Source organism: Pseudopodoces humilis, chromosome 3 (genome assembly GCF_049639895.1).
Source record: "Pseudopodoces humilis isolate 2021_Gansu_Grassland_sample_001 chromosome 3, ASM4963989v1, whole genome shotgun sequence".
NCBI classification, from domain to species: domain Eukaryota; kingdom Metazoa; phylum Chordata; class Aves; order Passeriformes; family Paridae; genus Pseudopodoces; species Pseudopodoces humilis.
In genome coordinates this window covers 17,691,030-17,717,346 of record NC_142202.1, presented here as the reverse complement: position 1 = coordinate 17,717,346, position 26,317 = coordinate 17,691,030, and the positions used below count along the sequence as shown (strand labels likewise).

Below are 26,317 nucleotides of genomic sequence, written 5' to 3'. Positions count from 1 at the left end.
TGCTCTCCTGACACCCCACCTGGAGTGCTGTGTCCAGCTCTGGGGCCATCACCATAAGAACAACGTAGAGCTATTGGAATGAGTCCAGAGAAGGGTGATAACGAGGCTCAGGGGGCTGCAGCACCTCTCCTGTGCAGACAGGCTGAGAGTTGGGGTTGCTCAGCCTGGAGCAGAGAAGGCTTCAGGGAGACCTTGGAGCACCTTCCAGTACCTAAAGGAGCCTACGAGAAACCTTAGAGGGACTTACAAGGGCAGGCAGTGATAGAAGGGGGAATGGCTTTACAGTGGCAGAGGGCAGGTTCAGGTGAGATCTTACGAGGAAGCCCTTGACTGTGAAGGTGTCAGGTTGTCCAGAGAAGCTGTGGAGGCCCCATCCCTGGAAGTGTTCAAGGCCATCATGGGTGGGGCTCTGAGCAACCTCATCTAGTGGAGGATATCCTTGGCAATGGCAGGGGGCTGGAACTAGGTGATCTTTAAGGCCCTTTCCATCTCAAACCATTCTATGATCATAAATCGCCACTGTCCACTCTTTAATTTCCCTATCTATATGCTCAAGAGCCTCATTTGATTTTCTGCCACATTATCAGATTGGAGCTTGTGTTCACTTACCCCTTAAATCCTTTTAAAGCTTGCTGCTTTCCACAATATTATTAGTCATTCTGTAAGGTTTGTCTACATTTCTCTGTGTTCATTACTTTGAAAATGGTTGCAAAAACATCCTTTGTTTCATTGGGGCACAGTAAAAAGCTAATTCACACTACTCAGTGTAGCTAAAAAATCCTTAGCATAATTCACCAGTACTAGTCAGGAAAAGAATGTTGAACTGGAATATGGAGTTTCCATAATTGAAATGTTTTGGGAAAACAGCTTGATTCCAGCAAAGTTGTAATAGAAACCAGGCACAATATTGTGGAAATGGGAACCACAGGCCTTAGAGGGGTCTTCATCCCTGCTTTCCTGCACGAGAAATGTAAAAAGTTATGCATTTTATTTCAATTCAGAGTGTTCCAGCTGTAACCTACAACAAATTTTGAAGTCCTGGTCCTCTATGAAAAAGGATCACTTTTCTCCAGAGCTCCATCACTTGCCCCTCTACCGATCTTTGTACCATCTGTAGCTTTTCCCTAGCAAGCTGGAAAAGCCATTGTTTATATGGAAACTAACATAAGAAATATCTTCAACATCTTTTTAATCTGTTTTCAAGGTAGTTTAGCAGCTGGTGACAAGGAGCTGAGCCAGCTCAAGAAACTCAGCCAATTCTGTGGACCATCAGCAAGTGATGATGCTTGTTTCCAGAGTGAGAAATCCTACACTATTTGTTTCTGTTTACCCTTCTAGTGCTGCCTGCTCATTAAGATTCTTGCAAGTTGTGTCAGTTAGTCTTGTATTGCATTTCAGTGTAGCTGGTGTGATAATACTTAAGTTATAAATCAGTGTATTGTTCAGTGATGCTTAGTGTCAACCCTACCAGTATCTCAAGACTCAGGGAAGAAAGCAGCTAACTTTTTATTTTCAAATAAAATCCTCATCAGAGTCATTCTGAATTTTCCTAGCTTGAAGAAAGATGCTAATCAGGCATGTGTTTTGACACACATAACTGCATCACCCAGGGGATAACATAAGGATCAGACCAGGCCATGAATCACTAATCCCTCATCATTGCTTCCAGCAAAAGTGTATTCTGTGGGCAGAAAAACTGATTTTGTAAGGTGTTGTAGAACTCTTTTTCCTCTTCCTTTCTCTATTCCCAATTAGCATATTTCCTTCCTTTTACCACTTGATCAACCTGGAGGAGAAAAACATTCTGCTAAGGAGTGCTGATGAGAAACCCTCCTCTACTCTTAGATTAATGTGAGCAGGACTCACTAGATGGTAGTTGTTCAAGATGTGAGGGCCCAAACAGAATAGACCCCATGGAGTGAGTTGTCACAAGAAGTAAGGCTGCCAATTTGCAAAATAATCCTTCTCCAAATGAAAATGAGGCTCAGGATAACTATGGCTAACCACAACTTTGTCACAGACCTACATACGCTGGTACCACTTCTCACTCCCAGATGGCAAAGGGCAGCAGAATTCCCAGGATTATGTGTTTCAATTATTGGCTTTTGGAGCTTCTGGTGGCCTTTTGTTACACATTTATGTACAAGTGCTCAGTGGGGCCGCCAGCACATTCATGGATCTTGTGAATGTTCTGGTTCCCATTTCACTAAGAGAGCATTACAAAGTAAATCCAAAATCAGCCAAAGGCAAAAGGACTTTAAAAGGGTCTTTTTAAGAAAGCCCAAATGAAGATTAAAGAAACAATTATCTAAGAATGACAAAAACAACACATTATCATTTCTAATCCCTTTTGATCTGACAAGAAAAATACTTAACATATCTAACCTCCCCTTTGAACTCTAAAGAGTCTTTAACAAAGCCCAAGCCGCAGGTAAGTTTTTATTCTGCTTTAAACTTGAGTCACATACCTCAACTCTGCCCACCTGGGAGCACTGAACCAGTGCTCAAGTCCAGGGACCACGAGGAGCAGTTCAGGTCCTGAGCAAATGCTTCTTCAAGATACATGTTATTTGTTCACATAAAACTTTGTGCTGGATGCAAAACTCTGCTCCCCTAGGTACCTCAACCAGTATTTTAAGCAGCATTGCTCCCAGAGCTGCCCCCAGAATGGTTTATGGACCGTCTTTGTAGAGGACAGAAGAACCCCACAAACATGTGCAAAAGGAAGACAAATACTTGTAAGCAGTTTCATTCATCACCCAGGAGATACGAAACAGGAGCAACAAAACAGGAGCTATGCCAGTTCCATCTTCACAAGTGTTTTCAAATAACACTTGTCTCACTCCTTGTCACCTCCCAGACCAGAAAGTAAGAGCATTAGCTCATCACTCTTTCACAGCAGCTGAATTCACGCTCTGCAATAACACTGCCACCTCTCATATATTCCAAGACTGTGGGTTTTTTTCAATACTTAAGCTTTAATCTCTTCCATTTCCCTTGAAAGACCAGCAGGAGGACTTGTCAGCAGCTCACAGTGCAAGAAAGAAGTGGACTGTTAACACCAAGAGCACTTGCTGTGCAGCTACACTTCACATAAGATGTGAGCTTTGAATGCAAAAACGTGGCTCTGGCTTCTACATCAGAGAGTTTCAAACCAGCCACTCGAGGCATGACTGTGCAAAATGAAGCCTGTGATGCCCAGGTACCTGAGGCTGGTTTCACAGAGCCAAGGGTATTAGCTCCTAAACAGATTACCAGGCTCAACAGCTCTAACCCAGAAGTTGTGACCCTTGGGAGGGTACAAGGGCTGGGAATGTGAGCAGCAGCCAAACTCTTATTCTCCCTAGGCAACCTCTCCTGTTGCTGTTGTCAGAAACCAAATGCTGGGCTAGATGGCCAGCACAGATATTTCTGCAGGATAAAACAAAAAAATATCTTAGTATTAACTAAGAAAAATCCAAATCTACACCCACTTCCTTTTCAAACCTGCAGCCCAGATCCACAGTGCTGTGTCTAAAGTGGTATTTGCTTAACTTGAAAATAGAGAGGAAATCCCTAAATTTATTTCTAGCATTATTGCTCAGAAATTCATGAAGGAGAAATAAAGGACCCTGAAGAGTTATGACACATGCCACATACCTCCCAAGTTCTATTGATTTAAGCCACAAGAACCTTGCTTCACTTTGACCTCTGAGCTGCATTTGCATTTATTGAGCAACACCTGGCAAAGCAGTGCCATATATGAGGTGTCAGCTACTCAGCCCCTCAGTGAAATCATCAGAGCAAATATGGGAAAACAAAAAAGTCACTCAACCAGTATGGCAGCCACGTGGTGAGAAAAAACCTGTGTGACTTAAAGAACAAGGCATGGGTTAAGGTGGGGGAGAAAAGAAAGGGAGACCTATAACACTTAAGGCTGGAGAACAGAAGCACTTTGTTGCAAGTTCTTGCGAGTGAGCTACAGTGCTCATGGCACAAACGTGGGAGAAGCATTAGTTTAAGCATATTTGTGGATATTTACTCTCCATCAATGTTTTAAAAACTGGATTTGCAAATGCAAAAATGTCTCTTACCCTCCACAGCTGAAATCCAGAGAGGGCTTCTGCTGTTGATGTCAGCAGGAACCACATTAGGCCTAAGCACTTTATTTTCAAAAATCTCTTTGAAATATAGTCAACACAATCAAATAGTACAATTCCTACAGGCCTACTTATATTTACCAGGGAGTCAAACTACATTTGCTATATGATCCATGAAATCATAAAAAGCAAAATGCTATATAAAAAGAGAATAAGCCTGAGCTCTCAAGCTCAATACACAATTTTACACCATTATTTTTAAATATGATGGCACTGCCATGAATATGTGATCTTCTGTCTTCCGGAGCAGTCACACTTGCATAAGGCTAGCACAGGAGCAACAGCTAAGGAACCACCAGGGCTGCCCTATCACATGGTTCCAGAATCCCTGATATCTGCTGAGGATCTATCCTTTCCCCTTTTCTCCCTGTAATATCAAGTGAAAAGATGGAGGTTTTAAATTTTTTTTCTTTTGTTTTGGGAGGAGAGATGGCTGAGAAGACCTTATGAGAGGAACTTACTTCAGAGGCACATCTGTCCTCAAGAAGCACCTCACAGTGAAACCTGTTACCCAGTAAAGGACTGCCCAGGAGGAGAGGGCAGTGTTGGACTCGTCGTAGGATGGGTGCTTCCACAGACACTATCACAAACCCAAAAAATGTGTAAGATTACAGACCATGAATTCACTGTATTTTCCGTTGCCTTTTTTTCTTTTTTTAAATACAGACTATAAACAGATTTATACTACTTTTAGAAAAAGCAATGCTGTTGGGAAAGTGACAGAGTGACATATAGGAGATGAGCTCTGTAGGAGGAGGAGGGCTGTGGGTTTCCCTCAACACCATGCTCTGCCAGCCATGCCCCAGGCAAAATATGTGGTGAGCTATCCTGGCAGCTCTGCTGGGAGCATGGCCACGATGGCCACAGGGACCACAGGGCTGGCTACGGCAGGGTGAAGATGCTGTGCCAAAAGGAACCCCAAAGTCTTGACAGCCAAATCACCACCAGTGCCAACGGTGCTGCCTGTACAGAGATCCCAGACATTTTACAAGGACACCAACTGCTCTCCTACGTTTATCAGCCCAGAAGCAGAGAGGTGGCTCCATGATCCCTCTCCTGCCTGGCTGGACCCCGAGTTGGGTCACTCATCACATCCTGGATGAGTGACCCAAAACCTCCCTTTGCAGCTGCCTGCTGCAGCTACAACCCTGTCAATGTGGAAGTTTCTAAGCACCTTCTTCAGCCTCTGAACACCTACTTTATTTTGCCTTTGAGATGAAAGGGCAGGCTTGAAGAGCAAGTCTGGGAGAGAAGGAATATGGGTAACACATCAGGGACTTCAGCAATCTTCAAGCTCTAGACTACCTGCTTGATGCAAAGCTCCAGCAAATGAGTGAAAACATAAGTTACACTCAGAGTGGCTACAAAACCCTGTAAACATCCATGCATTTCTTTTTATGTCCCTTTTATTAAAGTATTTACATTTTCAGCTTAAGAACACAAATCTTTCAGCAGATGTGCCATTTGTGAGGCACATCCCCAAGTAATTGACTTTCAAGCTATAAATATAGCATCTCTCACCTACCACGCCTGTGATCACGAGCTAAAGAGAGCCTGCAGAGTGGGAAGATGGTCATTTGAATTTGTGAAACTCTCGTAGGATGCCTAACTCTAGCGCTAATTTTGGCTCATAACTTTTCCCACAGTAATATATATCCCTGTCAGACTCTTCCTTTAATCTCTCCACAGGCGCTTTAATGCCCCGGGAGGGTTTGTGGCCAGTCCAGGACTCCCATGAAGGAGCTTTTAATGCTGCATGACAAACTGGGACCTACGTAAGAGATCAGAGGTCACCACGTCGCTTATCACTGCACCACCCTCCCATGCCTTCTCACGGTGCCTTTGACAGACATCACGTATTCCCTTTGCTGTTTCCAACGGGGCAGGCATGACTCATGGAGTAGCTCTTGGCCTGGCCACACAAAAGACAACAATGAAAGGAAGGAATACAATTTTGATCAAGAAAAAAAGTTACTTTTGTTTAGTTGTGATTTTTTTTCCAGTGTTGTCTGGGGTTGTTTCATTTTTAACAGCAACAGATCCCAGGTACAGCCCCTAGCACAAACACAGAATCACAGAAGACAGTTTGGATTGAAAAGGACTCTAAAGACTGTCTAGTTCCAAGACTTCCAAGAAAGTTGTGCAAGTCTAGAGACACCTTCCACTAGACTAGGTTGCTCAAAGCCCCATGCAGCCTGGCCTTGAACACTTCCAGGCATGGGGCACCCACAGGTCCTCTGGGTGACCTGTTCCAGTGTGTCATCACCCTCACAGTCAAGAATTGCTTCCCAATACCTAATCTAAACCCACTGTCTTTCAGTATCAAACCTTTCCCCATTGTCCTATTCCTACCTGCCCTTGTAAAAAGTCCCTTTTCAGCTTTCTCGAGCTACTGGAAGGGACTATATGGTCTCTTTGGGTAGAGTTTGGCAGGTTTTACAGCAACTAAGAGCTGTGGGGCAGCTGAATGTGCAATAGACATTTTTCATCTTTTTGTTTTCATTGTTTGTTTTGTTCTTGAGCAGGTTTGATCTGGCAATCAGCTCTCGTAAAGCACTGGGATTGTAATAGACTGAGTGGTTTATGCCCCATCCCACTCATGGCTTTTCACACAGCTTAGTTTCCTTTTCACTGGAGTTTGCTTACAGGGACTGCAAATTCTCTGCTAGAGAAGTGAGGGGTTTTCAACCCTTCTTTCTCTGAATGACTGTGTTTAGCCGTATCTTGCATGAGCATGGTTTAATTTATACCGGATATGAAAATTCATGAAGCTCCTCTAAGACCAGTGAAAAACAGTGGGCCCCTGCTCCAAATCTCTTACACAGTAGAAAAAATTAGAGGGTAATAGGTTATTGCAATGAAAAAATATGGGCATTTAGTCATGTTGTTTCTAACAATTGATGCCGTTAAACAAAAACCATTATGGAGTTTGCGTGTGTTACCTATGAATAACGATAAATGAAAGTATGTTGGAAAAGAAAGCACATGAAAATCACAACTTCCAAGAAAGAAATGTGCCATCACCAAACATGATTATCCAGCCAGCCTGCACCAGGGTCCAGGAAATTCTGTCAATCTGAAGTGCACATCCCCTCCAACCCTCACATCAATTACTTCTCTCCAGAAATTTAGCTTTGTGCCTGATTGTGGCTCAGAAAGAAAGCTTTATGAAAGAATATATCCAAACTTCTTCCACACGAGAGACAAAACACAAAAAATGCAGCATAAATGATAAAACCATCTTCCTCTTAGAAGAGTGGGACAGGTTGCATCTTCCTCTGGCTCACTGTTGAGCACTGACTAGAGAATTAGAAGCAAGAGGATTCTGTAAGCCACCTACTCACTGGTAATTCTGTCCATTTGTGCAGTCCTCAGGGGTGGGATGTAGCAGCCCCAAGGGAGCTATGAACAGAGCTTGTCTTTGACATCCTTCAGCAAGTCATTACATGGGCACAGACCAGCAGTCAGGACAGTGCCAGCCCACCCCTGCGGAGGAGACCAGACAGCCTAAATAAAGAACTTATGATGAAGCTTTTCCCTTCTCCCACTCCTGACGGCATTAAAAGGACCAAAACAGAACATGATGCAGAGAAGGAAGCAATTTCATCCTAAAATCAGATTATTTAATATTCCAGCTAGAAACACATGAAAGGATCTTCCCTGACAAAACTGGTTACCCAAGCCAGTCTTGCTTAGAAAATTATTTAAAAGCTCATTTCTGTGCTTTGTTTCATTGCCCTCTTTGCCTGCCAAAAGCAAGTCTAACTTCCCAATTTGGCCACTGCTTTGCATGTGATGTCATTTTTCAAGTGCTCTGCAATGTGCTACAGTATTTGGACTGTTCAGGCTGGGTTCAGTGTTTACCAGCACCACCACAATGTGCAGAGAACATTGTCTCTATGCACCAGGCATCCCATGAGCACCACAGCACAAAGACCAAATGTCCCATCCTGGCACTACCTGCTGAGCTCCCTAATTGCAGCTGGCAGGACATCAAGTCCCAAAACAAGGAGCTGACCTATGACTTTGTCCATGCACCCCCACCAGAAGATGGGCAGTTCAGCCTCCCTGGGTGGCCCACAAGCAAAGCCCCATGGCTAAAGGTGCTTCTGTTTTGGAGGGCCCTGGGCAAGGGCTCCTCCTCTGTCCAGGACACAGCAGCACTGGCAGGAACCTGACCTGAATCTGGGCCGAGCAAGACCCAAGAGCTGCCTCCTCAGAGGGAAAAGCTGCAGTGGGCAAAGAGTTAACAAAGGCTCTCTGATATTCTTTGTGCAATCAAATTTACACTAGCATAAGGTTATCAGGTCTTGAATGAATGAAGCTAAAGGATAAGAAAAATAACTTTAGCACACCACCCTTTTCCTGAGAGACAGAAAGCAACTACTGATCTGCTTTGCACATACCAGCCAACAAGGAAGGTGGCACACACGGAGTGCCACAATGGCATCCAGTGAAGTCACTCCTTACTTCTCCCCAAGGTGGTGACACATCTCAGAAGTCTCCAACCCTTCAGCACAAAGTTAATCGGGGATTAATTGTACTGAGATAAGTAGCTAGAGTGACAGGGCTAAGACAGAGGGCAGGATTTGAATGAGAATCATAGAATCATTTGAGTTGGAAAACACCTCCAAGATCATCAAGTCCAACCACTAACCCAGCACTACCAAGCTACTGCTAAACCATATCCCCAGGTGTCAGATCTACACATCTCTTAAAAACCTGCAGGAATGGTGACTCAACTTTTCATGATGCAAGTTTTCCCAATATCCAATCTAAATGTCCCCTGGCACAGTTTGAAACTGTTTGCTCTTGTCCTATTGCTCATTACCTGGGAGAAGAAACCAACCCCCACCTGGCTACAAGCTCCTTTTAGGCAGTTGTAGAGAGAGATAAGGTCCCCCCAAGAACTTTCTTTTCTCCAGGTTAAATACCCTGAGCTCCCTCAGCTGTTCCTCTCAGAACTTGTGTTCTAAACCCTTCATCAGCTCCATTGCCCTTCTCTGGATTCTCTTCGGCCCCTCAATGTCTTTCCTGTAGTGAGTGACCTAAAACTGAGTACAAAACTAGGTGCAGCCACACCAGAGCCTACTGATTCCTTGAAAAGACAACATTTTAGCCTCTACCAATTCAGTATTATGTCTTCAGAACTACAATGCTTTAATTATAAGAGAAGATTGCTCCACCAAATACTTTGAAAAACATTTAGGTCTTTCACTCAGACACCTTTTTAAATATCACCAGTTTACCCACAATATTTGTCCATCATTTTAAAAGACAATGTTTCCTAAAGCCATTTGAAACCCACAGTTTGGCAGCAGCCTTGTTACTTCTTTTTATGCAAATCCATCCTCTGTGCAAAACCCAAGGTTTTTCAGGTGCAGGCAAAACTGCAGGCACCAGCTAACATACCAGTCATCAGCACTGCAAAGCTCAACACAACCCTCACATGAACATTTTGGGGAGTTTATTTCTTTTCTAGTATTGAATTGACACATCCCAGCACAAAGACCACCAAGAACTTGGCTCCTCAGCTGTTGTGCCAAGGAGTTTTTCTCTCATAGCTGACCTGGCACTTTGGAAAGGGAGGAGGCACAGACAGGAGCTCTGAGCTGGGTGCTGTAAGCAGGGAGAAGGAAGACTGCAGGGCTCTGTGTACAGTGACAAGTCAAAGTCAAGCCACAAGACATCCACATCACTTGGCTTGCCAGGTGCCTGGACAGAAAATAACCACGGGCCCATCTGGGATTCAGGAGACAGCTGCCACAGATCTGCCATGTGACATCAGGGCACTTGGCTCATCCCATCATCTCTGAAGCACAGGGATGCAATGTTTGCTCATCTTTACCTGAAGAACATCAGGCAGGGACAATCTCTGACCGAATCTGCAATCAGCAGCAAGCCAAACATCTAACAGGGGCTTGATGTGCACCCCTCAGAGCAGCTGTATCCCAAATCAACATGGCAGAATAAGGAGCCCTTCGGTATTAACCAAAGTTCAGTCATTTTCATGCGGTTATCGCTTTGAAAGCCACACAGGGAGCAAATTAAACAAGCTAATCCAGCCGGCGTCAAGCACTGCCAACACACATCAAGGAAGATGATGGCAGGCTTTGCCCTTGGCTTTGGTTCTGCAAGACAGGCAATGAGCTTTTTGTTTGTCCTCCTGTGATAACAGGTATCAAATGTCAGGCAGGTGTCAAGTCTAGAGGGGGAAAAAAGAAATCCATCCCTCCAAGGTCAGGTAATCCATTGCTCTTTGTGCCTGCAGGGAAAAGGAAGCCTTGCTCTCCCTGTGTTTATTCAGCCATAGGCTGAAGTAACAGCGACTCTTGTATTGCATGGCTGGAATATGGAGCTATTTTATGTTTGCAGAGACATTGTTATAACATGGTATAATCAACTGACATGTACCTCACTTCTCTTCATTGTGATTCATGCTCTGTGCTAATTAAACAGCACATTGCATCTTTATTAGCAGCAGCTGGAAAGCCAGTAAATCTTGCAGCACTTGAACAGAGGAGGGGTGCAGTGTGACAGCATCCTCCAGGGTTTAAGACAGGGCTGATGAAGAATGCTGGATCCAGGCAAGGCATAAGCACCTCTTGCCAAGTACCCTTAAAGTTGTCTCAGCCCTCAGCAGTGAAATATAACTGTGCTACATGCACAGACAGACACAGAAAACACCAAACCCTCACCTAGCTGCTTCCCAGGTGCCAGGCATTTGGACCAGGGGACCTGGCTGAGGCCCTTTCCCAACCTGCAGCCATGGAGATCCTCTTTGCATGCTGGGTATTTTACTTTGCACCAGGATCCTGCTCCAGACCTTATACCCCAAGCTACCAACACAACCTTTATTTCTAGCCTCAGCCTAACACCCTCTCATCCTCAGTTTTCCCCTCTGGCTCTAAGGCATCATGGTGCAACGAAGCAGCCTGTGCCAATGTACATCATGGGAGGATAAAAGCAGATCTTCAGCATCCTAGAAAAAGGCAAAAGAAGCCAGAGTGACACCAAATACACTATCTTAGTTTAAAGGGCAGCCAAGAGTTAAAACTTCTGTGCATATGCTGTAAAGCTATTCTTTCCAGAGGGCAATTGCTCAACAGACTTTTAGAATCCTGTATAGTTACTGCTTTTCTCTGCACAACATCTTTTTGTCCGTCTAAAAAAATTCTATTGTCAGACTACATCATTCCTTCCTCTTTACTGTGATTTGTGATGATTTGGTGGAAGGATTCTTTAAGAATAAGTAGCAGCTGATGCACTTTTACAGCAAAAGCCTGCATTTTTCATCATTGTTGTCATGGGTTTATTTATACAGAGCAATTCATGTAGAAAACCTCCCCCCAGCACTGGGCAATCCAGGGCACAGCCATGCTGAAAGTCACAGCCCATAACTGCAAAGTAAGCCTGCACAAAAAAAAACAAACACAGAACCAAACAAAAGAAAAAAAAGAATAAAAACTAAAGACCTTCAGGGATTTTACATCCTCAAAGATGTTTCTCCTGGGAAGAGAAGATGCTCCTGAAGCTCAGGTGCTTGCACAGAACGTGATGGTGGTGACCCAGCGTGTCTCTGGCAAAGGAGGTTAAAACTTGGAAAAGCAGAAAGATTTTGACTCCTCGTTTAACTAGAAGGTGAAGATTTTGGTTTTGTTGCTGACAAATATACAGTATACAGGCACTCCTGTTACATTTAGAGAATTGTTCCAAGCATGAGAGGAACAAACTCTTCATTTCAGTCCATCTTAAACTTCTGCTGGTTCACATGAACATTTTGGCACTCCAACCATTTGCAGGAACTTCTTTCTAGTGCTGTTTCCTCTGTGTGAATACCTATACAGTGCACCACTGTAGTTTTTGGGTTTTTTTTGCTTGACCTTCAAATGCCAGCTGTGTTTAATAGCACAAATACAGACAGCAAACCCAACAAGTGCTCCCTGGCACCTCATTCCAAAGAACATGACTGAATTGTCACTGTCTGCTCCTGGCTGCGGTGATGTCAGCAATGTCTCTTTCACCAGGTCACATCCCAGTCCTGGAGGAAGCCTTCCAAGTAAGTCAGCTGAACAAGCCCAGCAGAGACCCACAGAAAGGGAGAAGGAGCCATGGGGATGAGCAACACACACTGCTGCCTCACCCCCAGCCCTGCTGCAGGATGTCCCCAGGAGCTCTCCGTGTCCTGCCTGCCATGCCAGTGCTGAGGGCAGCCACGGTGTCCACCTGGCTGCCTGTCCCACCCAGCTGCAGGCTCAGGATACCCGTGCCCAGGCTGCTGCACTAGGGCCATGCAGGGTGGGGCAGGGCCTGGCCCTTGTGCCACATGTCACAGCACCACCTTTAGCCAACTCTCGTCCTTAGACACATTAGTTTTTCCCAAGCATCCTTCTTTCACCAGGTCTAATCACTTCACCTCACCTGCATTTCCTGTGGCTGGGCAAGGTCTGCCAGCTCCCTCTCCCTGCACCTTTTCTGAGGCTGAACTTCTGTCAGTAGGGATGCACATCATCACTCTCGTTCTGACCATTCCCATGACACATTCCCTTACTGCTAACATCTCAGCCTTCCCTGATTCCCTGCCCTTAACCTCTACATCCCCAAACTCTCACGTTCCAAGGTTTCCTGTGGACATCTGTGCCACATCTGTGGGGTCACACAGTGGCAATGGGGCTCCTGGCTCTCCTGCACCATCAGACACACTGACTGAGTCACTGTGGCTCCAAGCAAGCAGCTGGAGCAATGCTATGCAAGCACAGGATGGTCCATGGCTGAGTATCCCAGTGCTCTCTAGCTGCAAAATCAGCTCTCCATCATGAGTCATCTGATTATCTAGTACCAGGGAACGAGCTGGACTAGAGGTGACACCACCCCCAAGGACACAGAGATCAGTGTTTTGAGATGCTGCATCTGCACCAAGCTGGTAGGGAGCATCTGAAGCCAGTCACTGTTTTCACAGAAAACAAACCATAATGCTGCTGGTGAACTCGCAGCATCTTCCCACTCTGCACCCAGCCAGAATCATGGACACAAAGTCCTGTGATTCACCATGAAACTCCTCTCCAGGGCAGCAGAGACAGCTCCCAGGAGAGAGGCAGAAGAGGGCAAGCACAGATGTGGCAGAGGTGGCCAGGACCCTTTGTCAGGGGCTGAGCAAGCGCCACAGCAGCAAGCCCCAGGGAGCAGCCTCAGCTCCTGAGCCAGCTGGTCATGCTGGTTGTGACCACCTCGGGCACACAGGCAGCAGTGTGATGCTGCAGGACCTGCTTTGGGGCAAGGAAACCACGTCAGCATGCAGAACACTCACTGCCTTTGACAGACCTTGGAGCAGGAGGTCAGTCATCGTGCTACAGGCAACACAGGATCAATTTGTCCAGCACAAACAGCATTTTTGTCACCATTATCCTGTGACTCAGCACTCTACATTTTTCATTTAGTGCCATTACAAAAGAGCCAGTGCAAAAAGTGGGGCAGACAGATGCGAGCCTCTCCAAAGCTGGAGAAGTACACCAAGGAGCTGGTACCCCTGGCACAGCACAAGAGCTCTGTGACAGCTGGAAGAGGAACGACTGCAAGTGATGTGTAGCCAAGCAGCGTAAACTCATGATGTGTGCGAGGGAAATCTCTCTGCATCTGCCAGCATGAAGTGCATCAGAGCTCAGACACATGAATCTCACATCCACTGAAGAACCTGGTTAAGGCTCCTGAGGACCAGGACGTGCTCCTTGATCTGTAGGTAAGGACCAGGATCCTCACACAACTTGTTTGCTCTCTGACATCATGAGAAAGCAAACTCCCTTGCTTGGAAAATAAAACAGAATGAGCTTTAGCAAGCTGTTAAGGGAGCTGGCAGATGAACAACAAGCTCATGGGGCCTGGCAGCACGTACAAGCCTGAAACAGTGTGTCCCATGCCACATGAGGGAAAGTTCAGGTCTCTGGGAATCACACCCACGGTCAGAGCTGCTCCACAGTGTGTGGGTGGCATCTCCTGAGGTCAGCCACGTTTGGTCACCCCAAGAAAAGGGGCTCTTGGGTCATCCCTGTCCTCACAAGGCACAAAAGGTAACACATGTCTTTACCATTAGACTGTGCTGGCTCAGGTAACAGCCACTCCAGATTTGGGCCAGGAGCAGTGGACTACAATGGGCAAGGGCCAGTTTATCCCACCAAGCCTGCCCTCACCTTGGTGCCTCTGCAGGTCAGGCATCCTGCCAGCACAGGCTTCTTTCTAACCTGTCAAAGCCTCAGCATTCTCAAAACTAAATCAGTAGCTGCCCCAGGTTGCTACAGACATAATTAAAAGAAGCAGATTGGCATTTTAATATCCATTGCTGCTGAATGGAGTAATGGAGTTTCTGAAAAGATGTCTTAGTCTTAAGCCTCAAAAGGTGAGCCCATCAGAGATCACAGCACTCAGACTCCCATCATAAACTAAAATTAATGCAGCTCAGAGTTAGGCTGCAGCTAAACTGAGCCAGTGAACAGTAATGTTCTGTGCTCTGGTAGGGTGTGAAGAAAGGGAAGCTGAGTAACTCCTACTTTCTTTCTGTACACAGCAAATGGGCCAAATTCTGACCCTTTCTAAATGGCTGTAAAGCCAACTGCATTGCTGCTAGTGGAAAGTGTCCAAGGAAAATCTACAGATGTACTAAGAAATCCAAAAAGGCCTGGAAGAGGAAAAATACCAGCTAAGCATGTCTCAAAAGATATCTTCAGAGGGTCCTGGCTGCACAATAGCCCATTGAGGTTCACCCCAAATAAGCAAATCCAGCCCTAGTGATAGAGCAACAGGAGGCTGCAGCTCTGAGGCCCCCAGATCCCAGGTCACGGAGCAGTGGCTGCTGGCATTGTGGTTCCTGGCCCCACAAGGATTTCCCATAGAACAAACCTTTGCCCTCTCCTCCAGGACAGCACCCAGCTTCAGAATAAACCACCACAAGACACAACAGAGCCAAATTAAATCATGAGGACTGTACCTCCACCCCCTCCAAGGACCAGCAATATTCAGCAGAGCATATTAATGGCTTCACACCGAGGTAAGATACGTTTCTCAAGACCAGGTACAATGAGTATCTCTTAAATCAATCACAATCTGCCTTAGTAAGTCTGCCTTAAAGTGACTTACAATTAGGATACAGTAACATTATTAAAGGGCTCAGACCAGCAAATTGAAAAGCTACACTGAGGAGGAATCACCTCCTCAGAATCATCCTCAGAAATGAAAGCCTCCAGAAGTTCATATTTCTGATTTTTAAAAAGCTCAGAAAACATTAAATTAATTAATTAAATTAATCAAAAGGTTTGCTAACGCTATGTCATTGCTGAGTTTTCCCCTTTTGGATACCTTTTTTTTTTTCCTACCCAACTGCCACCAAACCAAAAGGGTAAAATCATGAAACATCTTCATGTCTTAGTACTCATGTTTCATCTGAAGCCTTGATAAAGAAAAAGACATGACTACTGGAAAAAATTAATTGCAGCTTTGTTGAACAGTTTGTATTCTTAGCAGGGGAACAAAAAGAGGAAGCCTATTTGATCATTCAAAGAATCAGAAGCCAGTCTGAAGCAGAGTGATGAGCTTGAATTAAGGGGCCAGATTAGAAAGAGGGATATTGCTAATCAATTTCAAAAATTCAAGAGCAAAGAGGGCAAGATCCATTTATCTGTTTATTGATCTGAGGAGAAACCACCTCAGTAACTCCTGAAACTTTCTGTAATATATTCAAAAGCATTAGTTTCCCATGCCTGAGAGGGGAAGATTTATGTTTTAAAAATATAGACTTTATTACTGTATTAATGAAAAAGCATATGAGTTAATAATAATTCTATTTCAATATAATATGCCTATCTGTTTATATATATATACACACAAACTAAAGCTAGCTGCTCATCAATATCAATACTTGCCCAGCCTGAACACTTAATCAAGAGCCTGGATAAATCATATTCTTATATGATCTCAGAGACTTCAGATATCAGAGGCAGGTGGTGGAAGATTCACCTTCAGAAATTACAGGAAGAAACATCCATCATCTTCCAAGCTGGAGGGCAGGTGAAGCCCTAGTGTAAGTCAAGAATGTCACAGCTTCTCATTTTCCTCTGACAAACACTTACTAGTACAAATCACCTCCAAACCAAGACTGTTACAGTCATGCAAAACATGAAATTTTTCAGTTTGGTGAAGGATGCAGAGAACAAAACCAAAAGGACCAACAACTTTAGGGAAGGCCTCAATTTCCATGACTCCTGACCTAAAATACCACTGCTCTCACCAATCCCCCACACCTCTCACAGTCATCTTCAAGTTCAGCGTTTGTTTTCATTTATTTCCATACCCATAAGATATTTATCTTCTTTCCTTTTCTTAAAATTTGTAATTGCAACTAGTTCAACTCCTGAACAAAATCCACTGAGAAGCAAAGCAACCTGTCTAACATGAAATTGCTTTCCACTACCCCCAGTTTGTTTGGATTGGGTTATTTCTATATTTTTTTTTTGGTTATTTCTTGCCCTTGGGTTGTTGTGTTGTGTTTTTTTCCCACATTGTCTTCACTTAGTTATTTTTCTTTTCATAGATACCTGGTGACACAAAAATGCCACCCAACCATATTTTGGTCCCTGGGATGGTAGTAGGGTAAGCATACACACAGCAGGGGAAACTCCAGTGTCAGGAACCTCATCCCTGTTCTATGAACTGCATCCGAAAGAACACGGGGAAACTCCACCTGGCACCTTTAATGCCTTCCCCATCTACTTTTTACTGTGGCTTCTAAAAGATCATCTCTGTTGAAACAGCAGGACTGGATGGTAATTATTAGGAAGTGACAGAAAACATCAAAACAGAAAGGCAAGAAAACAGAATCAAGAGGTCTGGGTCTACTTTCCAACTGCAGCTGTGGCTGCTGTGTGACCATGGAAGAAGCCAGCTCCCTCTCCTCCATGCTCCGGCCTCTCCACCTACCTAGTGGAGTGGAAATTATTCCCCATCTCTTAGGGGCCTTCCTTCACAATACACACTCAGCTGAAAAAAAAGTTTGGACTGAAATATTTTTCCATAGCAAAGAAATTTCATACTAAAAGGTTACAATTTCCAATTGGATTTGGTAATAAAGCAAACCTGTGTCTGTGCACAAGAGCATGGTTTGGTTTTGTTGATTTAGGTTGCTTTTTTCAATTTTTTGTTGGCTTCTCTCTAAAAACACCTAAGTTATCTTTGATACTGTGCGGGAGCCCAGTCACAAGGTCACACTTTGCTGTGCTGCTTCTTCAGTGTTTTGTAATCCCAACCCTCATTGTTAAACCAGAAAAGGATCTTCAGGTTCTTCAGGACCCACACAAAATCATACAACACTCCTGTCAGCAGAATGACCAACAAGTCCAGCAGCTGCTAATTTCCTGCCTCCCTTTCTACTTTCCCAGGCCAAACATGGCATGGGTGCAGAAGAACCATAATTCCCAGCATGGCAGTAGCTGGTTTATTCCATTGCTTCCCAGGCCAACAACCAAGGTGGGTGCTGATTTATCTCAGCAGAGCATTTGGCTCCATAGCATAGGACTGAACAAAAACAATATTGTGGACTAAATTAGCACTGGTTTATCTCCACTGACAGCAAAAGACAACAAATGAATTTGGCAGCATGAAACAGATGAAGCAGATATGAATGCCGAAGCAGACAGCACAGGATCATGTACTTTGTCTGAGAGCTCTTATGTTTGTGCCTTTAAAATGCGTGCCAAGTTCTTTCTCTAGAAGTACATATCCTTAAATTAAAATATGCCTTAAAGCCTAAAACTGCACCTGCAGGCACAAGGTCAGAAAGCATTTTTTCTGTGTAGAAGTTTTTCTGAGCGTCATCATATATGGGACTACCATACCTTCTATGAATAGCAAGTCTGGCAACTACACCTTCTCCACCTTTCTCCAGGCAGCAGGTGCAGTTTGTGTTGGAGGTGAGATACCATATTGCACACCACAGCTCCAACATCTGCTGTAAGCTGTGCTACAAAATGAGCCTGATGGCTTGGCTGCTTCTCCTTCACATGTAGTCCGTAGGTAGCTCCCCCAGCAGCTGCCAGCTAAGGCAGCTGGTTTTTCCTGCAGAATTTTGCTGATGGGGCTTATCCTGCAGTGCCTGGCACCCTGGAGCCATGATCCTCAAATACAAGCAAAAACACTGCGGTAAGTTCAGTTGTAAGGACACAACCGAAGGTCACAGAGATAAAAATTAATTTGTAAAGTCAAAGCATCCTCCATTCATGTAAAACAAACCAGTGCAAGCCAGAATAATTTTGAAGAGAATCCCCATGTGAAAGGTAGATTTGGTTTCTACTCCCAAGCTCTGACAAACTCTCCCACCTGAACCTTTTCTTTCAAAACTTTTATTAGTTCTCCTCTCTGAAGGGCATCATTCTCTTCCTGGCCAGCCTCACACAGCAGCAGTTTGTCACTCCCAGGTGCTCTCAGTGAGTGTTTGCAGTGCTATAGAGCTGCACTGCTGGAAGGATGTGAAAGGACAAAAAAACATTTGCTCAAGAAGCCCTCATTGCAGAGGCTTGACAAGATCTGGGAAGACAATGATGGGTGGTAGGAGAGGGGCAATATTTCTGCAGCCAGGGAAATAGTCTGGAGCAGAAGGGGCAAGTGCATATGATGACTCCCTGCTGGGGTATCATACTTTTGCGATAGAGATGCCCCTTTCCAATTCCATTCCACTGCCCAGCTTACCAAGACAGACCAAAGCTCTGATATTCCCAGGGAGGGGCACCAGCTGACAAGGATTTATCTTCTTTGGCACCTGCCTCAGGAAAACACTTAGGACAGCTAACACACAATTCTGCAGCTCCTAACTCTACCCCCAATGCCCTTCTCAGCACCACCTTCTCTTGCCAGCTTTTGGGGAGAAACAGGAAGGTACAAAGCAGCTGGGGCTGGGGCAGAGCACAGACAACAGCGTTCAGAAGGACACATGAGCAGAAGAAGCTGTGAATAGACTGGGTTAAACTTGCAGCAGTGGCCTTGAGAACAAAGCAGCTGTGGTTAGGCAAAGTGTGCGTCACAAGCACAGCCCAGAGCCGGGCGCATCCCTTTTCATCTCCCGCCTGCTGCATGCGCTGCTCTGCTCACAGCACCCAGCACTTCCTACGGATCAGCTCCCTTGTAGGGGACTCAAGGTCAGGTTTGGAGGAGAACCCAACCTCCAAGACTGCAGTCTGGAGCCATGACTTGAAGACAACTCACAAATGCCACAGAGCCCAAAGGGTTTTCTCCTGGTCAGCCAAGAGTGCAGTGAGAGATCAGGGCTTTGTGAAGGCTTCTGGTCTCTTTAGCTTGTCACTGCTGCACTTCAGTGGCTCAGACACACACTCATACCAGCCCTCTTCCCAACCCACTCCAAAAATAAATGGAGAATGACCAGCTAGAAGATGTATTCACTCCAACAGTATAGGAGGCCAACAAAGGAATGTAATTCAGACACTGATGGCATGGCAGTGGCTCAGCTCCTTCTCCAGGAGTTTGAGCAATGAGATACAGGTCACCCAAGCTTTAGTTCCTACTGGCATCCTGTGCACTGGAAAGGGACAGTCACAAAACCACATAGACCTCCAAAAGCAAAGAGCATCCCTTTTCTTTCTTTGGTCACTAGAATTCTCCAGGGAGTCTTGCCTGCAGCAGGCTTCCCAGACATCAGGGTCTGAGCAGCCTCTCACTGTCTGCACACCCTGTTGTGGGGAGAATAATTAGGAAAAACAGCCCCACAGCAGAGATGCTGTACTTGGGCTACCACTATCCAGTAAAAAAGGGACAGAGGGAGGGAGGTGGTGTACCAGCAGAGGCAATGGCCCTGGGCATCCGTTTCCTTCAGCTGCTATTGAAGCCAGGAAGAGGACAGCAAGTCCAGTTTTGCTGCAGCCCTGGAATGCTTTGTGCTCTGCCCAGCCCGTGGACAGGGATCTGCATGACCAGATTTGATTAGGTACTCTTGGCACCATCCTTGACTGCTGGGCTGAGCTCCCCTATTATAAGCAGCAGTAAATGAAACAGGAATTATGCAACATGAAGGGCTGAGCAATGGAATAGTGACTGGAATGGGAACAACTGCCCCTGAAACCAGTGATTTGCAGACACACCACATCACTTACTACCATTCCTCTGTAATCTTTCTCCATGAGGAGAAGCAACATTACGGAGCAGGGGGCTCTGGCATAAAGCTAAAAGCTCCTACAAGGAGTTGACTGCTTGGCTGCAAGATGCTTTCACAACCCCAGCCCATGAAATATGAAGCTCCCCTTCCAGTTCAAAGTCACCACTGGATGAAAATGTTTCAATTTCTTCTAAGTGATCATGGAATTTCACAACCCAAGAGCAAAAAAAATCCTTTTCTTATTTTTTTTTTTTTTTAAGTATTTCTTGGCTTTCTATTCACCAGTAATAGATGCCCACTTGAATTCATGTTAAGCCTCACGAAGCAGCAGCACTCACAATGCCTGTTGGTAGTACAAAGTTGCTTGTTTCTTCCCTCTCCTCACCTCCTGGTCCACTTTGCTGCACCTTTCTATCCAAATTTCTGGAGGGGTCAGGAGGGAAGGCAAACACACTTGCCCAAGGAACCTCCCCACGCCTTGCCTCAGCCAACAAACTGCCTGGGGAAACATTAAACTGAAGTTTGGTATCTGCATTGCAGAAGATAAACACCTTGGCAAACAGGTCAAGCAATATCCAAGGACAAATCTCCACTTCAAGGGAGGTGAACTTAGGACAGGACCAAGGGGAGTGTAAGTGGAGAATAAAAACAAAGCACAAAGGACTGGAAGCAGAAAAAAAGATGGCATGAACACTGAGAAACAGGGTAACACAAAAGAAGCCTCCACCACAAACACATTCATATTGTGGAAGGACACTACTATCAGGGCTGGCTACTGCCACTCCAAAGTTTTCCATACGTGCTGTGGAGGGATTTTAACCAATCAGCACGCGTGCAAAGGGTAGAATTGTGTTCAGCACAAGCATCTTCCTTTACAACTGTGACTTTTTACTCAGCTGAACAGAAGCATCCAACTACACTTTCAACTTTTTGCTAAGCAACTTACCACTTCCTAGCTTGCTCTTTGAAGTATTTTCAAGAGCCCTTTGGTGGGTGTTACAGGGGCTTTTTACCCCCTAATATCCTGCTTGGTTCACCCCATGCCACAGAGAGACCCACACAGGGAACCCACACGGGGAACTCACTGTGATTCATCCCCAGAGCACCATTCACCAGGTGGTTCGAGACAGAAGTCATAATGCACATCCTGAAAGGGACACTTCTGAACCCCTCACTGCACAGAGCACTCTAGTGCTGAGCTCTAAGCATGACAATTATGGATTTAAGCCTCAAAATGCTATAGCCACTGACAAAGCTGCTTCAGTTAGCCTGGTGTTTTTGTTACCTCCAAGCTACTTGACACCCAGGGCACTCATTTTACCAAAAGCACAGGGAAGGGATAGGTGTAACCACAAATTGATTGCTTTCAGAATAGGACACAAAGGCTGTGCCTTAGGAGATAAACCTGTCTGGCAGGTGAAAACACAGGTACAGCAATGAAGAATTTTTCTTCCAGCTTTATGATGTGATCTTAAATGCAGTTGGTAACTACAGCCTTGATGCAAAAAACCTTCAAACCCTGCTCAAATAAATGGAATGACAGAACACAGTGTATATCACTGGCACTTAGTGCAGTTAACTACTAAAAATGAAGTTATCAGTTGCATTGTTTTAGTAGATGTGTACATTCCTCAGAGACACAACTAAGTGGGGAGAGGAAGAGAGACTAATAAGTACCTGGTCTGCACAGTCACCCCACACTCATCTACTGTTTCCACTGTGGTTTGGCTATGCTCTCTAGCATGCTCTGTGTGAAACAATCTGACAGAAATGACTTACCAGCAAGCAAGACCTTCTTGCTCTTTTATGAATGATCTCTCCCGCCTCTTAACCCCTTTGCACAGCGGGGGCCCGGGTCGCTAAATACTCTGCCTGCTGTGGTTTGTCACCAGCTGCTGTCACCTTTCTTTTAATGTCATGTTTTTCCACCCAGCAGTGCTACCAGCCTCTTGTAATTTCTAGCAGCACACTAGTGCCCGGTTATACAACACACCGAGGCACTGACTGAAACACAAAGGACAGAGAGCCCTGGCACGAACCTGGTAGCAAAGGATGGATCCATCACTCAGCCCTTTGCCCTTATTTTAAACTGAGAAGCTTTTCATTTTGATTTAAGGTCAGGCTGTGCTTACAGCTGTTCTTCACCATACCAGGAAGGACAGCCTGAGGCCAGGGGTTTCTGGGCCTATGGAGGAGTGATGGACAGACTCCCAGGTTAATCACTCAATAGCACTGATACCAGGTGCCCACAGAGGGCAGTTCCTCAGCAGGCAGATGGGAGCAAGGTCCAGGGGGCAACAACACTGTACAGCACAGGACACATCATTCTGGGGAAAGGCTCTGTACACTCAGTTTATTTGCTTCAGTATTTTACAACCTAATTTGATTCCTCTTGACCAAGGGCAAACTCCGTCCTGCCAGCCATGGGAGTTTAATAGTGGCTGTTTCTAACCATGGTCTCCACTGGCACCGTCTTCCATTTCACCACCTGCCACCATCTGAAATCAGGATTGCAGGAGGTTTATGGTGGACAGTTTCCTTGCTGATGAAGCCTACACTGAGCAAAGGAACTTCAGCAACAGAAGGATATTTAATCTGAAGCCAGAGCCTGATGCACACAGACCCTTTTCTCCAGGGCTACAGCTCACCTACAAGCCCTGCCTTTTCTCAGTCCTGCCTGAAGGGAAGCCAGCTTTGCCAAAGGCCATGGGATGTTCCCTGTTCAAATCCACCCAGGGTTTCACATGGACTCGATCAACTCTGCTGCTGCCATGACCAAGGCACACAATCAAACCAACCTTTACTACTCCAAGAGCAGCCTACTGAGACTGAATCATCACAGGTGGCAGGAAAGCCATTTCAATCCAACACCATGAACCTCATTCTCCATGTAAATAAGCTTTCCTGCCAAACTATTAAAAAGCCAGTACTAACAGACCTTAATTGCCTTATTTATGTTTCTTCCAGGCTGTGTAGCACGACAGACTTTGATCTACTCCAAGATGTTCTTTATCATCTCTTTTCTGATTAAACTAGGGGAAAAAAGATGTTGCAATTAAAGTAAACCCATCTGAGAGCACAACATACCAGTACTTGGATCACATTTCATCTCAGTTTTGTGAAAATGCAACAAAGCCTTGCAAAGTAACTTTTCAGCACTTCAGAATCAATAGTAGCCTATGCCAAGACAAATATCCTTCCTATCAGGTCCTTTCCTCAATAATAGTTTTATTTTTGGAAAAGAAAAAAGGCTTAAGGAATTGTTTAAAGAAATTGCCATCAATTAAAATGACAACTGGACATAAAGCAGTTCAAAAATCTGATTTCTCCATTTTCAAGATCCAGATACACTCCCCCTCCAAACAATAGTTTAATACTTTCCTCAGATAAAGCTATTAAAACAGAAATCCTAATCTCCAGATGAAATGAAAGGTTTACAAAACACCAAAAGGAAAGTTTTACTGGAGACAAGTTAATTCTTTTAAATTGCAGTGAACATGTATTTTCAAAGCAAGAAAAACAAAACCAGAAATCCTTTGCAAATGTTAACATGTTTTCAATTTTCCCATTTTTCTTTTGGGAAGAGAAGCAAGAGCTACATGATGAATTGACCTGAGTGCTTGTGCTTTTCTGGTCTTCATCTTCCTCCTCCAGACATAAGGACTTTCAGATGCAAAACACTCTCAAAAGTCTGCATTGTTCTAATTGAAAATTTGATCATAAGGCTACAAGCTTGTAATTCATAAATACAGATTTTTGGCAGACTCAACTGACTAGCTAAAGCTTCATGTGCTGTGAGTACAAAAGGTATTATCCTGCAAAAATAGTCAGATTTTAAACCATGGCAGTGTTTTTTGCTGTGGAAGATGTCCCACTCCATGGCCCATAAACATCCTGCTACCATGAACCAGACTCTGGAATAGCTGCAGCCACCCCATGCAAACAGCAGAACACAGGAGATGTGTTATTATGGAATAATTGCCTGTCATAACCCAGCTGTGCTATCAGCTCATGGCATTTACCTCAAGCCTATAACAAATTCTCAGACTTCACCAACAGATACACTGATTTTGATCTCCAAAGACAGATTAAGCTAAAATTCATCCTCCAGCTAGGCAGGTACTCATGATTTGAGAACAAGATAAAATGTCCACAATTTCCATGGCAGCTGATCCCAGTGGCCAACTGCTTTCTTATCTCTTTGTGCCTGATGTCCACTCTGCTGAATTCAGCTGCCAGGTACTGGCCTCTATTCTACCTTCTCCTCATTGCTTCCCCCCAGTTACCATCCACCACTGCCCCCAGGCCTCCCCTCCACCTCTGATCCCTCACCACAAGAAGGCATCCTCTCTAACCCCAGCCCTGGGTTTGTGGCCCTCTCCCAAAATGCTTATTTCATGGGTTTTGGTTTAATGGCACACAGATCCATTGCACATCTATACCCACTGCTCAGTGAGGACTTACTGGATCCAGGACCTGACAAGAGCTCCAAAACACCCCAACAAAAATTAACTTACAGGAGATTTATCTGCAGAGTCTTCCTCCTTGACACACACTCATCGCAGGGGCCGACACCAGCAAATCCAGCTCCTCACTACAGAGGTCAGTGTATTTCTGCTGGGACTTCTGCAATGCAAAAGTACAAGTGACCCTCTGATATCACCTCTCACTGGTACCCAATAGCACCTTAATATAATTTTTAGTTTTTCTTACTTCCCTTACTTTCTACTCTTCTGTATTTTCGCATAGTCAGTTTTCAACCCATTTCGTGTTGCCAGCAGTCAGTCTTGAACCCATCAAATATTTATAAACAAGTGAAATGCTCCCAGAAATTCTAAGCCCCAGCAGCCTTCAGTAAAAAAAAATTAAAAAATAAAAAAAATTTTAAAAATCTATATTGGAGGGAGGGAAGAAGGGAAGAGCAAAAGGCATACTCAGCCTTCATTGAGCCAAAGGCAGAGCAAGATCAACCTTCAGCAGACCCCAGAAGAATCCACCAGTGACAGGATACAGTCCCTGTCAAGGAAACCCCACATTTGGCATCCATGCCCAGGTAGACACCAGTTCTCTGGTATCTACCAGAGAACAAAGACACAAGGCCCAAACACCAGATTTAGTCCACTGCACTGATATCTTTCAGGAGATGCTTTGATTTTAGTTTTTTTTCATTTTGTTTAATTACTATTTATTATTATTTCAATAAGAGTTGGATCAAGGAGAAACCACAAACTTAGGACCCTCAGAGCAGCCTCCATTGCCATCAGGGTGCCTCTAGCTCTCACAGGTGAAAGCAAAAAGGTTAGTACTGACAATTATTTAAAATTATTAGTAACATCTTTCTCTATCAAACTTTAAAACCAAGCAGTTACTAATCCCAGGAAAACCTGTCAGATTTGTCAACCCAAATCCTACATGGATTGGGTTACTTACACTGCACCCAAGGTGACTTTGGTTTCCTAATTAAACAAGACAGAAGAATTACAGAGCAAGGAAAGCAAGGCACAATCTGTTCAGCAGAAGCAAATGACCACAGTTCACACATAACACACTCAAATGCATTAGTTTGGCACTGTTGAGAGAAAACAAAGCCCCAGATTTGGCTACCCATGCCCCAGCAGCTTACACTAAACATCTAAAACAGAGACTCAGCAGGCGAAGCCTCTGCAGATGTAATTTTGTCCCCAAGTTTTCTAAGACATTAGGCATGTATCCAGTCAAACATAATAGCAACAAACCTTAAGCCTTTAAAGCTTTAAGCCTTTAGAAACTACAATGCAAGGAGAAAATGGTTTGTAATAGGGCATTGTATCACAAAGCCATCACACACAGTAACTATTTCCACATCAGGATGCCAGTCCCAGCTTCACTCTCCAGGCCCAAATGGACTGCAGGAATCAACCCCCTCCCAACACCACTTACTGCCCTCCCACAGTCAGGCCAGCACTCAAGAACCTCTCTGGCTGCAGAGGTAAAACCCAGCCAAAATGAGCAGACTTTGGTTTGAGATAACCACTGCAGAAGACAGAGGCCTTTC

The 26,317-nt window shown here is 44.8% G+C and overlaps 1 protein-coding gene across 1 annotated transcript in view; it reads right to left on the bottom strand.

Moving 5' to 3' along the window:
* Positions 1-26,317, bottom strand: part of DUSP10 (dual specificity phosphatase 10) — an 88,720-nt gene that overhangs the window by 62,166 nt on the left and 237 nt on the right. The window contains exon 2 of the mRNA XM_088053570.1: positions 24,801-24,909. The gene's annotated coding sequence lies outside the window, so the exon portion shown is untranslated. The remainder of the gene's footprint in view (positions 1-24,800; positions 24,910-26,317) is intronic.